The sequence below is a fragment of the Anas acuta genome, chromosome Z (assembly GCF_963932015.1).
Source record: "Anas acuta chromosome Z, bAnaAcu1.1, whole genome shotgun sequence".
Lineage (NCBI taxonomy): Eukaryota > Metazoa > Chordata > Aves > Anseriformes > Anatidae > Anas > Anas acuta.
This window is the reverse complement of record NC_089017.1, coordinates 18,140,668-18,155,481: the sequence shown is the minus strand read 5'-3', so window position 1 is coordinate 18,155,481 and position 14,814 is coordinate 18,140,668. Positions and strand designations below refer to the sequence as shown.

Genomic DNA, 14,814 nt, shown 5'->3' with positions numbered 1-14,814 from the left:
CCGGGTGGTGATGGTTTTGTTAGCAGCTCGACCGGGAATCGGTCCCAGCGACATCGATTTTGCTTGTAATTACGTGTTAATTCCCCTTTAAACATTAAACTGCCTGGAGAAAAATGGGTCTGGGTGCGCAGTGCCCAGATCTAACTGCAGTCCTTCCCAGGTGATAATTGCGGCTCTTGGCACTACAAAGCTAAGGCTCCAGACGGGAATATTTTAACTTCCTCGGGCCTTCCATACCCCAAACCTAAGCCGAGAATGGGCTGAAGCACTCAGGAAGCCATCTCTGCCGAAAAAAAAAGACTGCAGATTTGTGATACTTCCGTGAGCATGTAGGTCAGCAGGAATCTCCGCATCTGTAAGTCTGGGTAGCATTTCATGTATTTGCTAGTATAATTCTACTGAAGGTAAACCGGTACTTTAGGAAAAATATGGTACAGAATTTTAAATAAAGTAAGTCTTGGATGATTGCTTGGAATTCCTTAACAATGCATGTAGTTCAGGTAGCATTTCACAGAATCACAGAATATCCTGATTTAGTTGAAAATAATACTCACTGCAGTCATGCTTCTTTTCTAAGTGGAATCCCAGTTCTAAAATTACAAGATTCAAGTAAAATCCGTATTTTCAGACATTCTTATAGCTTAGAGAAGTCTAGCTGGAGAATTCAAGGTCCTTTGTTATGTTTTAGGCAAAAATTATGTTTCTTAGGATTATTTTATCTATAGAAATGTTACATAAAATTTTCCTGTGTTTTGACCAATAGCCATTCAGTGGGTGAGCAGACATGTGGAAACTCTTACTGCTCTGAACATTCACGCCTTTGTCCTGCATGTCTCTGTGGAAGGTACAAAAAAAAAAAAAAAATCTCTAAAACTCACTGAGAGAAGAATTCTGTAGTGTCAAAACTGACTGGGATATTTTCCCTCAGGTAAATCCTTTAATAATAAATATGAAATTATGATTTACTCTTCTCTGTCCCAAAAAAAAATAAAAAATAGAAAAAATAAAAAAGAACAGAAGCAAAATACCATTTACATATTGTGTTTGTCAATCCCTACCACAAGACAAAATTAGCTTGAAAAAAAAATAAGAAAAATAATAATTTAGATTTCAGAAGAATAGCAAGAAAAAAACAGCCAGAAACTGTGGTTCACACAGGCTGCCATCAAAATGCCAGAAGCAAACAATGACTCTGTTTTAGCCAAACTTTTCAAAGTTTAAAAATATGTACTAGTCTCTCCTATTAATAAAGAAACAAAGCTATAGTGTAAAGAAGTTAAATAACATAGATAGCAATGCAGAAGGAGAATCAGTGTACAAACATTTCATGTTACTGACTGGAATGAGGCCTGGAAATGAGTTTTGTTTTGTGTTCTCGCAGGTATGTATCTAATCCACAGCTGGCCAATTTGTTGAGGTTTAACCCTGGTAGGCAGGTAGTCACCACACAGCTGCTTGGTCATTCCTTCCCCAGTGGGATGAGGAAGAAAGTCAGGCAGAAGTGAGAATTTGTGGGTTGTGGTAAAGACAGGGTAGAACCATCGAGGTTGAAAAAGACCCTTAAATTCATCTAGTCTGACCATCACCTAACACTACCAAGTCCACGGCTAAACCATCTTCCCCACACCTATACTGCTGAATGGGTCGTTATGTCCCAAGCACCTGGTGTTTTAATTGTTGAATGCCATGCAGCTGGATGCACCTCCTTGCCTGTCCAGATCCCTCTGCAGGGCCTCCCTAACCTCAAGGAGATCAACACTCCTGCCCAACTTGGTGTCCTCTGCAGACTTACTGAGGGTGCACGCAATCCCCTCATCAAGATCATAGATAAAAATGTTAAGGACTGGCCCCAAAACTGAGCCCTGGGGAATGCCACCTGTGACTGTCCACCAGCTGGATTTAACTCCATTCACAGCCACCCTTTGGGCCTGTCCACCCAGCCAGTTTTACCCAGCAAACAGCACGTCTGTCCAGCCTACGGGCAGCCAGTTTCTGCAGGAGATGACTGCGGGAAACAGAATCAAATGGTTTCATAAAGTCCAAGCAAACAACACCCACAGCATTTCCCTCATCCACTAAGTGGATTACTTATCACAGAAGGAGATCAGGTCAGTCAACCAGGACCTGACTTCCATAAACCTGCGCTGACTGGGTTTGATCACCTGGTTGTCCTGTACATGCCATGTGATGGCACTCAAGAGGATCTGCTCCCTGACCTTCCCTGGCACCAAGGTCAGACTGACCGGCCTGTCATTCCCTGGATCCTCCTTCCTGTAGATGGGCATCACATTTGGTAACCTCCAGTCAGCTGGGACCTCCCCAGTTAGCCAGGGCTGCTGGTAAATTACAGAAATAAAGTCTTGATGAGCACTTCTGCCAGCTCCTGCAGTACCCACAGGTGTATCCCATCTGAGCCCCTAGATCTGTGTGTGTTCAAGCGGTGTACTAACCATTTCCCCTTGGATTATAACAGCTTCATCATGCTCACTGGACTGGGTGCCCGAAGAACAAGTAGTCTTACTAATAAATGCTGCGGCAAAGCATTGCAATGACAGGGGGGTTCTGCTATAGGACTTTCAGTAATGTGCCACTCAAATCTGGGGTTACAACACTTCAAAGGCATACCCATTATGATCTCTACCCCTTGTCCTCACAGACCAGGACGCAGGGTTTAATGTTCTAACTCCCTCCCTCACCCCTGCTTCAGCCTGGGCTGGTCCATCATCCCCAGCCCCTTACAAGGTCTGCCTACCTGTGGCCTCATCCACAGCCACAGAGGCTTCGATGTAGTCTGGCGTGATTTCATCCACAGACATGGATTCTGCGAGGTGTACCTGCTGCAGCATGGGCTGATCCATGCACACACGTGCTTTGAGGTGTACCTGCTCTGAAGTGGACTTACCTGCGGCCACAGATGTTTTGGTAAGTAAAGGAACCTGCCAGTTAGCAGCTGAACAGCTATAGCATCTATAAACTCAGTCTGGCACACTCCAATGAACTTTGTCATCATCTCAAATCCTTTGAGCCCCACACTGGGCACCAAAAAGAATTTTGAGGTTTAATCCTGGTAGGCAGCTAAGCACCACACAGCCACTCACAGACTCCCACCAGTGGGATGGAGGTTGGCATCAAGAGGGAAAAGTGAAAGAACTCATGGGTTGAGATAAAGACAGTTCACTAGGTAAAGCAAAAGCCACACCTGCAAGCACGATGAAACAAGGAATCCGTTTGCTGCTTCCCATCAGCAGGCAGGTGTCCAGCCGTTCCAGGCTCATCACACGTAATGGTTTCTTGGGAAGATAAATGCCTTCACTCTGATTGTTCCCCTTCCTCCTTCTTTACCCCAGCTTTTATTGCTGAGCACGATGCCATACCGTGTGGGATATCCTTTTGGCCAGTTTGGGCCAGCTGTGCTGGTTCTGGCCCATCCCAGCTCCTGGTGCACCCCAGCCTGCTGGCTGGCAAAGTCCTTGGCTCTGTGTAGTCACTGCTCTGCAACAAAGGAAACATTTGAGCATTAACAACACTGTTTCATCACAAATCCAAAACGCAGCATCATATGAGCCTCTATGAAGACAACTAACTCTATCCCAGCCAAAGGCAGGACAGAATTGCACATCATCCTTGCACGCTGTTTTCCTGTAAAATAGATGTTTTTGTGCTTACTGTAAAATTGAAGCTACAGTGTGTAGTTTACCAGGGGGTGTTGTTACTCAGCTCCAAGGCTGATATGAGGGAATTGAATGCAGGTTCTCATATAACAGAACAAATTCTCTAACCTTTAATCTGAATTGCTAATGCTCTGACAAGGGGCTGGAAACAGGAGCCCTAGCCCCAAGAATATTTCTGAGTATCAGTAGAGCTTAGGTGAAAACCTTGGCACCAAGCCACTCTGCAAATCTTCCTATGAAAAGCAGTTTGCTGTGGAAAAGAGAAGTGTCCATTGGTGGTAGCTGGAACAGGATGTGGTTTTATGAGAGGCCAGAATCTGAGCTGTGCCTTTCCCAGAAGGAGCAGTCACGTTACACGACCTGTTTTTTCACCTTCTCGTTCATATTGGGCACTTGTTTCATCTGCTGATGAGCTAGCACAGCTCATTAGATGGACAGAAAACTGTTTAAGTGTTTGTGGGTTGTTTTTGTTCTTGTTTGTTACTTTATCTTTTTAAAAAATTTTTGAAAGTTTTTTTTTTTTTTTTTAGCCACCTGAATCAGTTTATTAACTTACAAGAGTACTATCAGAACCAACATAAGGAAGTGGGAACAAATGGTCAGGAGCAAAGAAGATTGACAAGAATGTCTGCCCCCTTTAGATGTAAGGAACTACGAAGTCAGCCCAGTTTCTTCGTGAAAACACATGCTTAGGCTGCTGATCTGGCATGTGAACTATTTGCCAGATTGTATATTTTTGTTTACACAATAACCATGTTATATTTTAGACTTAGAAGAGATTCATCTTAGAAAAAAAAAATCCATAGCATGTCATAGATATCATGTTGATTCTGACTTTAAATCTAGATGTCTAAAATGAATTTGTTTATCATCGAAAGAAAATAATAGCACAAGAACATTTATACAGAACCTAAGCTCTTCAGCACAGCCAAGGCTGACACATCGACCTTGAGAAGTTTTCAGGGAACAGTGGGCAAAATCTTTCTGGTGTCTTCACTTTGAACTAATGACTCTCTTCACATTCCTCTTCTTTGCATCTCTCTACCCCTGTTTCTGGCGAAGTGCTTCTTTCAAGAAAGACCTGAAAATTTCTGATTTGTTTCCCCAAGCATTCAAAGAGACTGGATGCTTGGGAGTAAGAGCTACACAGTCCCTAGTGTATCTTTCCAGCTTCCAGCAGTGTGATGCTGAAGGACTTCCAATGACAAAGGTTGTTTCAGTATTTAAAGAGCCCTAAATAGCTTGCTTTGTTGTTGTTGTTATTGTTTCATCACTTATTTGTGTAATCACATTTTATACCTGCATAAACATTTGAAAACCACAAGATGTCTGGAATATAATTACATATTTCATTAAAAAAAAAAAAAAAAAGCATTGTTTCTGCTCCTGTTAATACTTGCTGTAGTGTAATTTCATTCCCCGTCCTTCAGAGAGAAATAGTGAATAAGCTTGTTTACCTCCTCCTGCCACTTTTCCCTCACTCATATATAGGAAGAGACTAATGACACTGTCGACTTTGATTTTGCAGCTTTTCATTATGCCTCATTGTTGTTACTAGTCTCTTCTCTGTGTATTTTTAGTTTTATTATGGTATTATTTGAGCTTGTAGGAAAGGTAGTTTAAACTATACACACTATGTTCAATACACAGGAGCAATACACTTACATGTTAGCATGTTGCTTTCTGTTTGTTTGTTTTCTCCATCTCTTTCATAAGCTTCAGTTTGTTTTTCATTTACCACCACTGAGCACTAAGATGATATTTTTCAGAAGTCTGTCAGCAGCAGCTCTAAGCTCTCTCTTCCTTATGAGTGCTAGTAGCTTATTTTAGTTTATCATCTCTACGTGCAGTGAGGTTTGCTGTTTTCTCCCATACAACTTTGCATTTTTCAGCACTGAGTTTTATCTGCTAGTTTATAATTATGCAATACCAGGAGACCATTTTGCAACTTTTTGTAGTTGCTTTTTGTTTTTCTTGAACACTTTAGTGTTGTCAATGAATGTCATGTCTCCCCACTCAACAATACCTTGAAAATGGTCAGAGTAGGTCAGACTTTTTGAAGAGACTGCTGTGAGATCCAAGTGATAGCATTGTGAAAATTGATCACTAACTCCTGTCTGCTTTCCTGTCTTCAGCCAAATATTAATCCATGAAAGAATCTGTTTATCCCATGACTGTCTGAATTCTTTAAAGCCATTGGTGTCAAAGGTTCAAATCTGTTGTATCCGCCCTGCTCTATGCACACAATGAAGAACACTCTACACTGAGGCTCTTTATGAACTGAATAGATTTTTTTCTTTAAGTCATAAAAATGATGCTTAGGTTATCTGTCATTATGTTCATCAACTGAACTACAAAGAGCCAGCCAACCCCAAACTACTATTAGTCCCAAAGCAGTTACCATTGCCTGATCTCAAATGAAAGTTGGTAATAGTTTACGTACAGTTATTAGTTATACAATTGCATAAAGTAAATTATTTCACAAGACAATACTACAAAGCATGCAAAAAGAAAATCACTGGAGTTTACATGTATAATTTGAATATAATATAGAATTCAAACAAGATTCTGACTAACAGTAATTAAATTATTAAAGTTGCTGGAGAAGTAGCTTTCTGACCTTTTTTTTTTTTTTTTTTTTACACTATTGGAATAGATAATAAGGGAGGGAAAGATTCGTACCTGAGGTTCACAACATTGTGAGGATAGAGTACAAAATGAAGAGGGGCTTCCCAGTCTGAATATTCTTCTAGGAAAATAAATGAAGGACAAAATTATTTGCCTAAGACCTGGCTCAACAGTCGGAAGAAAAACAGCCCAAATACCTTCTTCTACAGCAGGATGTTGAAGGACAAAAGAAAATTTCAACTGTGATCTAAGTGCTGGATTAATACATGTAGAAGCTTCTTTTCATTTTTTCTCACCTGTTTTTGCACTTCTTAGTAACTGGATTTTTTGTGTTTAGATTCAATAAATAAATTATTTTACCTTACATGCATGAGCAATGAAGTCAGGTGAGCACTCAAAGACCAAGTCATTCCATTCCCACAGTGCAGCAGTCCTTAAACTTCTCCCAGCTGCGGATCTCAACATCAATCACCTGACAACCCAAACAATGGCTTTTTACTGAGCTCCAGTCCTGGCACTCTTAACTGTGGTTTCAGAAAACCCTTTGTAATTGCAGAGTTACCCAGAGTTGATCGGGTGCTCTGGAGAACAGCTTTACGCTCATTATTCTAATTCACAAAAATATGCATATATACCTTTCATGGGAGAGGGAAATTATTACTCCATAATTCCTATTAATACATAAAAACAGATGCAAACTGTGCTTCAAAGGGAGCTGGTTTATCAGCAATTGAGCAGTCAAAACACGCACATTCCCTTTCTTCACCTCTCCTTCAAAGTTGCTCTGGCAATTAGACTGGGTGGAACTTCGCAATTCTGAAGTTCTGGTATGGACAGTTTTCAGACAAAGTGTAGGCAAACAATAGATAATAAACCATCTTGTGTTCACAAGGACAAACGAGCAATCCTTTCTTCAAACAGAAGCGTGAGGGTTTTTTAGGGTTACGAAACAGATCTCTGAATATGGATTACTTGCTTACCTCTGCTACAACTTACAGCATGTGTCTCAACAATCAGCTTAGTTTTCCTGAATATAGAGAACAATCTTCCTCTAAACGTGCATCCTGCCCTACCCTCGTTCTTTTAGCTTCTGAAGTGATCTGGAGATGATTGTCAGCAGCAGGATTAACATGCAGTGTGCTCTGGCAGCCAGGAGTGCAAACCACATTTTTGGGTGCATTGAACACAGCACAGCACAGCCAGCTGGTCCAAGGAGGCGATTCTCCTGCTCTGTGTAGTGTTGGTGCAGCCTCACCTTGAACACTGCGTGCAGTATGGCTTCCAATACAAAAGGATGTTAAGTTGCTTCAAAGCATCTAGAGAAGGGCAACAGAGCTGGTAGCAGGGCAGGAAGGCCTGTCTTGTGAGGAGAGGCTGAGGACACCGGGGTTGTCCTGCCTGGAGACGAGGAGGCCGAGAGGCAGCCTCACTGCTCTCTGCAGCTTCCTGAGGAGGGGACGTGCAGAGAGAGGTGCTGGCCTCACCATTGACAGGACACAAGAGAACAGCACAAAGCTGCACCAGGGGAGGTTCAGATTAGGCATTTTTCATCATGTCCTTCTGTGAAATGTGTTCATTTGATTCGTGTCAATATGGAACAATGCTAGGGCCGCATGGTATGATGAATGTGACCTTCTGTCTTACATACCCTTGAATAACTACAAGTCTAAGAAAAACAGAGTGGTTAATGTATATAGTTCTTGTATCTTGCAAAGGAATGTTTTAACAATTACTGTCAATAGATAGCTTGAAGGGAAATGTATTTGTAGGTTTTTCCTTGAAATCTCTGATATCTGGGAGGTTTCAGAATAACTGCTAACTATTATGACTATTGCATGGGACACTACGCAAGTCTCTGATATCTGGCCAGGAGATTAAGGAGACAGGGAAAGCTGAAGAACGACTAAAAGACAAAGTTTACAGAGGACATTGCACAAGTCTCTGACATACAGCCAAGTTGGACAAAGGAGAAAGACAAGAGGGAGGACAACTATGAGCCTTCAGCACAAGAGACCCTCAGAGGGACCACCAGAGACTGATATGCATGCTCCAGTAGGAGGGTTTGGATTCTGGAAACTAATTATAATAACCCTGTTTTTTTTTAGAAGTAGTAATGAGTATGTATTAGCCTAGGAGCATAAAAATCAGCTGCTTGATGTAACTGGTATGTGTCTTGGTGGAGCAGAGACTCCCAGCGCACCCAGCACTGTTTGCTTACCTCTATTCCTTTAATAAATTGTAAACTTTGATTATAATCCTATTTTGAAGACTGAGCCATTTATAACACTATGAAGGTGGTCAAACACTGAGGCAGGCTTCCTAGAGAGGTGGCTGACACCCTGTGCCTGTCCATGCCCAGAGACATCTGGATAACGCCCTCAGTAACGTGCTGTAACTTGCGGTTAGCCCTGAAGGCGTCAGGCAGTTCGTGATCTCTGAAGGTCCCTTCCAACTGAACTATTCTAAACAGCGATAACCGCATGTAAAATGATAAAGTCTTTAAACAAAAGTGATTATTTTACTTTTGTCTAAGATTGTACTTCTCAATCTTTCCACAAGGTTTAAAAAACAATTACCAGGGAACATTTATTGCCAGTAGAAGCAAATGAGAAAATCTCTCACTAAAATGAGACAGTTCTAAGTCTTGGGCAATTTACATAAGGTAAAATTTAGCTTCATATTCAACTATTCCTGGGGCACTTAAGGCTGTGCAGCCTAAATATAGGCTTATTTTGTAATTAGCTTGTGATAATTGCCTGCCACAGAACAACTACAACCATCTTTGAAAGCATGGTGGGCAGCTGTCCATAGTGCTCTGTTAAGGAGAGCAGACGTAACAGGCAGTGCATGTTCCCTCTGGGGCATTTGTAGTCTGTGCAGTCCTATTATAATGCGTAACTAGGGACTTTCTTCCACAACACCAGGCTTTGGAAGTGTGGCTGGAAGTACGCTGTTTTGCCTTTATACCAGAAACTCATAAGTGATCCTAATGGAGCATGTACAGATGCCAAGAGGACAGTGTTATGGTGAAAACTCTCATTATCTTTCCTGGGAAATCAGCAAAACTGGATGTCAGTCTGAAGTACCTGGACACTAATGCACAAAGCACAGTGAACAAACAAATTAGCTATCCACGTGAAGTTGCTGGACTGATTTGTTACAGCGATCACATGAATTTGGTGGAACAGCTCACAGACCTGAAGGTCTGCAAGGGTGCAGGCTCTTTGTGATGGACAAGCTGGGAAGATGGGGAGGGAAGGTTGCCCTTTATGTCGAAAAGCATGTGGAATATGTGGAGTTGTGTTGGAGAGATGAGCCAGTTGAGCATTTCTGGGTTAGGGTCAGTGGGCAGAGCACCACTCTCAAATCTGTGGGTGTCTCCTACAGACCACCCAGTTAAGAGAAAGAAGTAGATGAAGCCTTCTTCAGACAGCTGGAAGAAGCTTCGTATTAGCAGGCCCTGGTCCTCATAGGAAATGTTAATGACCCCAAAATGTGCTGTAAGGACAGCACAGCAGGTTACAAACAATGCAGAAGCTTTCTGCAGTGTTATAACTTCCTAACATAGGTGATTATGAAGCTGATAAGAGGGGGATGCTTTACTGGATCTCATACCAATAACAAAGAACTGGGCAGGGACAGGATGATCAAGGACAGAGTTGGCTGCAGTCGAGTTCACTAAATTGTGGAGTCTGGGATCCTGAGAGGAGGGATAAAAGCAAGTATCAGGATCACAACCCTGGACTTTTTGAGAGCAGAACTTTACTTGCTTTTGTTCTGAGTTGGAAGAATTCCATGGAAAATGGTCTCAAAAGAAGGGCCCAGAAGAGCTGTCTTTTTTTTTTTTTTTTGATTCACCACTTCCAAGATCAGGAACGTTCCTTCCTGAAGGACATCAAGCATAGCTGTTAAGAAGCCTGCAGGGATAAACAAGGAGTTTGTGACAGAAGCCAAACACGAAAAAGAAACATACACAAGGTAGAATCTGGTAAGAGAATATTGGACAAATTGGACATGCACAAGTGGGGGGTTGGCCTGTTCTCCCACGTGCCTGGTGACAGGACGAGGGGGAATGGGCTAAAGTTGCGCCAGGGGAGTTTTAGGTTAGATGTTAGGAAGAACTTCTTTACTGAAAGGGTTGTTAGGCACTGGAACAGGCTGCCCAGGGAGGTGGTGGAGTCACCATCCCTGGAAGTCTTCAAAAGACATTTAGATGTAGAGCTTAGGGATATGGTTTAGTGGGGACTGTTAGTGTTAGGTTAGAGGTTGGACTCGATGATCTTGAGGTCTCTTCCAACCTAGAAATTCTGTGACTCTGTGAAGTCCATGAGACCTGATGGGATGTTCCCACAAGCCACGAGTCAATATTATAAGGCTGCTATTGTTCATCTTTGATAGATTGTGGTGACTGGGGGAGCTAGAAGAGGACTGGGGAGAAAAGTGAATATCATCTCTAAATTCTCTGGGGGCAGTAAGGAGTATCTGGAAACCTACAGGTCAGTCAGCTTCACCTCAATCTCTGGGAAAGAAACAGAGCAAATCCACCTGGATGCCATTTTCAAACACAGTAAGGGCAAGAAAAAGATTGGGAGTAGTCAGCCTGGATTTGTGAAAGGGAAATCATGCCTGACCAGCCTGATTGCCTTCTACAGTAAATGACTGGCTCTGTGAACAAAGGGAGAGCAGCTGATAGCATTTATCTCAACTTCAGTACAGCTTTTATCACTGCATGCCATAACATCCTCATAAAAAAAAAAAAACAATGAAGTACAGACCAGATAAAAGGGCATTTGGGTGGATTGAAAACCAAACTGCCATGCTCAAAGGGTTGTTTGTGATCAGTGTCACAAAATCCAGCTGGAGACGAGTCTATAGTAGTGTACCCCGGGGGTCAGTACTGGGTCCAGCATTGCTGAATATCTTCATTAATGACCTGGACAGTGGGACAAAGTGTACCCTCAGCAGGTTTGTAGGAGATGTAGAACTGGGAGTAGAAGCTGATACACTAGAATATGTGCTGCCATTCAGAGGGACCTCAGCAAACTGAAGAAATGGACTGACACACATCTCTTGTTGTCAAGCAAAGAGAAATACAAAGTCCTGCACCAGGGCAGGAGTAAACCCATGCACCAGGACATGCTGGGGGCTAGCTGGCAGAAAGAACCTGTGAATCCTGTTGAACAAGTCTTACTTGCGCAAGTGGTGCACCCTTGTTGCAAAGAAGGCCCTGGGTTTCATTAGGAAGAGCATCACCAACAGGTTGAATAAGGTGCTTTTCCTCCTCTATTTTGCACTGGTGTGGCCAGATCTGAAGTTCTGGAATCCATTCTTGCTTGGTAAGAAATTTGGAAGAATGCTTTTCACTTCACTTTCTATAATAGCAGAAATGTTCTTTAATAATTCAGGAAATCTTTGAATATCCACTATCCATATAGTCAATGCAGATCTGCTAATTACAGCTGGTTGAATGGTTCATTCTTTCATTCTTCTTCTTATTTTACATAAATTTTTCCTTACAATATCTTTGAACAATTTCATTGATGTTTTCTGTAATCATCTGTCTTCTTCATGGAGACAGATCCTAACAGACTCTATAATTCTTACTGTCATTGTCAAAACTGTTGAGTAGAGTCAGCAATGCTTTGCTCAAATACAGCTGCATTGCATAGGATTTGAAACAATATGATCAAAAAGCAAGAGAGGTGTTACTAGCTCAAATAGCAGAACAAATGTGAACCATGTATTCATTTTTTTCTTTTCTTCTGTAACAGAAAGGAATGATGCCTGACCTCCACAAAGATGTGATTAATTACAAACAGCATTTCTGCATGGAAGGTCTTGTTCCCAGTTGCCTAGTTAATGTTGTAGCAAACAATGTTTGGAATTGCTCAGTCAACCATATGAAGTAATACTTTACGTTGGGCAGGGAGCACACAGAGTATCAAGCCTATTACTGTCATCTCAAGTACAACTGCAAGACAGTCTACATAGAGCTTTGTCTGAAAAACTTTCCATGGGTACTGGAAAACCTCAATGAATTTGCATCACTGCCAGCAAAAACAGCTGATCTCAGATGTTCATATCTGTCAAAGTATTTGTCCTTATGTCAAAACAGCTATTACTACTCATCATATTTTTCTGAATTACCAGTTCTTTGAATGGCATTGTAACACCTGTTACTCACCTGACTTACTGTAATGCTCAATTTAACAAAGAAAAATGACTGACAGGTACATTGTTTGGGGAAGAGCCACACACAGAGTTGTAGTGTGGCCGTATGACTGATATTCCTTTCAGCGGGCATTTCTCAAATGAGTTTAGTTGTAAAATAACTGGGTGTTTCAGTGTAGGCTATTTATACATCAGCTCACATTAATACTTTTGCAGGATGCTAACAATACATTCTTTGTTCTGTTATTCAGTCAGGCTTTCATAATTCTGCAGTTATGAGCTGAACTCAGAGAAAAAAAAAAAAAAGCTAACAGTCCTCAGGGGAAAAATGTCCAAAGATTAGAACAACCATTGTGTAACACAGTTTGAATTTAAAGAACTTCCGACCTGTGGTTGGGACTTGAAGAAATGTTCAAGTGAATGGTAAAAATGTTTAAAATACTGCCATCATCTAACCAAGGCTAGTCCCTTCGGTTCTCATTAAAGCATACAAGTTGTGTATTCTTTACTATTATTACTTTTATTAAGATTTTGTATTTGTGTTCAATTTTTATCTTTCAGCACGTAAGAGTGATTGAAATAGGTATGTATTGATTTGTTGTAGAGATCCAAATAAAGCTTTCTTTTTCCTGCCTGTTCTTTCATGAGCAACACGAGGAGCCAGTGTATTTGTATTGCTTTGGCTGCTTAAGTCTGTTTCCATAAACAATAACTTTACACTATTTGTATTACTATATGACCAAAATGTCAAGGTTTTGCATAGATGGGGGATACAGAACACGGGAGACAAATGTATCTTTTACAATACAGATATTATCTTCTCTTGCAAGTTAAGAAACAGGTATAAACTTCAAATGCCAGTCTCCACCTACTATTCATAGTAGGCTTCCTATTGAAGCTATCAGCAGATAATACTCTTTATTGTCTGTTGTTTTTCTGTTTTGTTTTTCCTTAGACACATGCTCCAGGTCAGGATATTTTTCTGCCTCCTATAATCAGTCAGGAATTTTACTCAATGTATGAATTAATGCAGAGATGCTTGCCAAGATCTGCATGTGGCCAAAACCTCAGTTCTGACAGCATGAGCTGCTTCTTGTCAAAGTGTGTGGTTAACAAGAAATCAGAAAACAGCAATATGTATTGTGCCTATATCTACAGTTCTTTCAGGGTATTTTACTTTGGAATAAATGCACATGAGGTAGAACTTCTGACTTGTTAGTCTGAATTGCATAGTTACGTCAATTCAACTGCAGCTAAGTTTCAAATACGGAAAAACTAGAAAGTGATAACTTTGTAGCATTTCACAGACCACAGACTTAGTTCTAAACCCGTACAAATCCATAGCTCTTCCCAAATGCTAGAAATTGCTTTCATACCCCTTTCCATTCTCATACCTTTCAGATTTATCAGGTAGCTGTTCTCAATTCTGTGTATGCCATAATATGTAGATAGATATATGTGTAGACATTAAATACATATTTTACTACATATACATTTTTATATATAGTGGGTATATACCCATTTTACAAAACAAAAACCCTTGATTCTAAGAAAAAAAAAACATAACCCACCAGTTCTGCAATCTCAAAAATAAAATAAAAACACATTTAACAATACTTATTTTTCAACAAATCATGAGAACAATTTTATATCCCTTCCCAGCAAAATTATAGGAAGATTTTTTTTAACTTAATATTTCTCTAGTAGTGACTTCTCCCCTCCATCCCCCAAGAATGAAACCTGAACTAGAATTCTTAAAAATCCTGCCCACATTCAGATTAATGGACAACCTCAGCATACTCACTACCAGAAGGTGAAACCTTGTCAAACACCCCACCTCTGCCTGGCAGTCATCTAAATAAACAAAAGTTGGTAAACTGAAACAGCTGTGAGATTTCTGCACATGCTTTGTCTCTCTGTTGCTGCAAGCACATGAAAAAGAGGATTGTTTTATTTAGCACAGTAGTAACAGTTGTAAGAGCCACATCAGCAGCTAATTGAGTGTGTTCTATAATAAAGTCCCTTTTCTCCTTATAAAATTGCTTACATAATCAAAGATGGAATAGTTTTTTTGTTTGTTTGTTAGTTTGTTTTGTTTTTTAGCTTTTAGGTTTTTTAAAGCTTACTCCAAAATTAGCTGATGACTAATAGCATTTAGATAGTGCTTTTATCTCTGGATCTCCAAGTGCATATCAACAAATTATCTCTACCATTTACAGACTGCAAAAATGAGACAAACGAGGTAAAAGGTAGATTTGAGAACAAACTGCACAAAGATAGAAATGAGAATAAACTCTGCATGCGTTTATAATTTCAGGGGAGTATTTCTTCAGTCATTTATGAA

At 40.7% G+C, this 14,814-nt stretch overlaps 1 long non-coding RNA gene across 1 annotated transcript; it reads left to right on the top strand.

Moving 5' to 3' along the window:
• The first annotated feature begins 537 nt into the window (after positions 1–537).
• LOC137848332 (uncharacterized) lies at positions 538–13,121 on the top strand. Its single transcript, XR_011091295.1, has 2 exons — positions 538–928; positions 12,071–13,121. It is a non-coding gene; the product is annotated as an uncharacterized lncRNA (long non-coding RNA).
• The last annotated feature ends 1,693 nt before the right edge of the window (positions 13,122–14,814 follow it).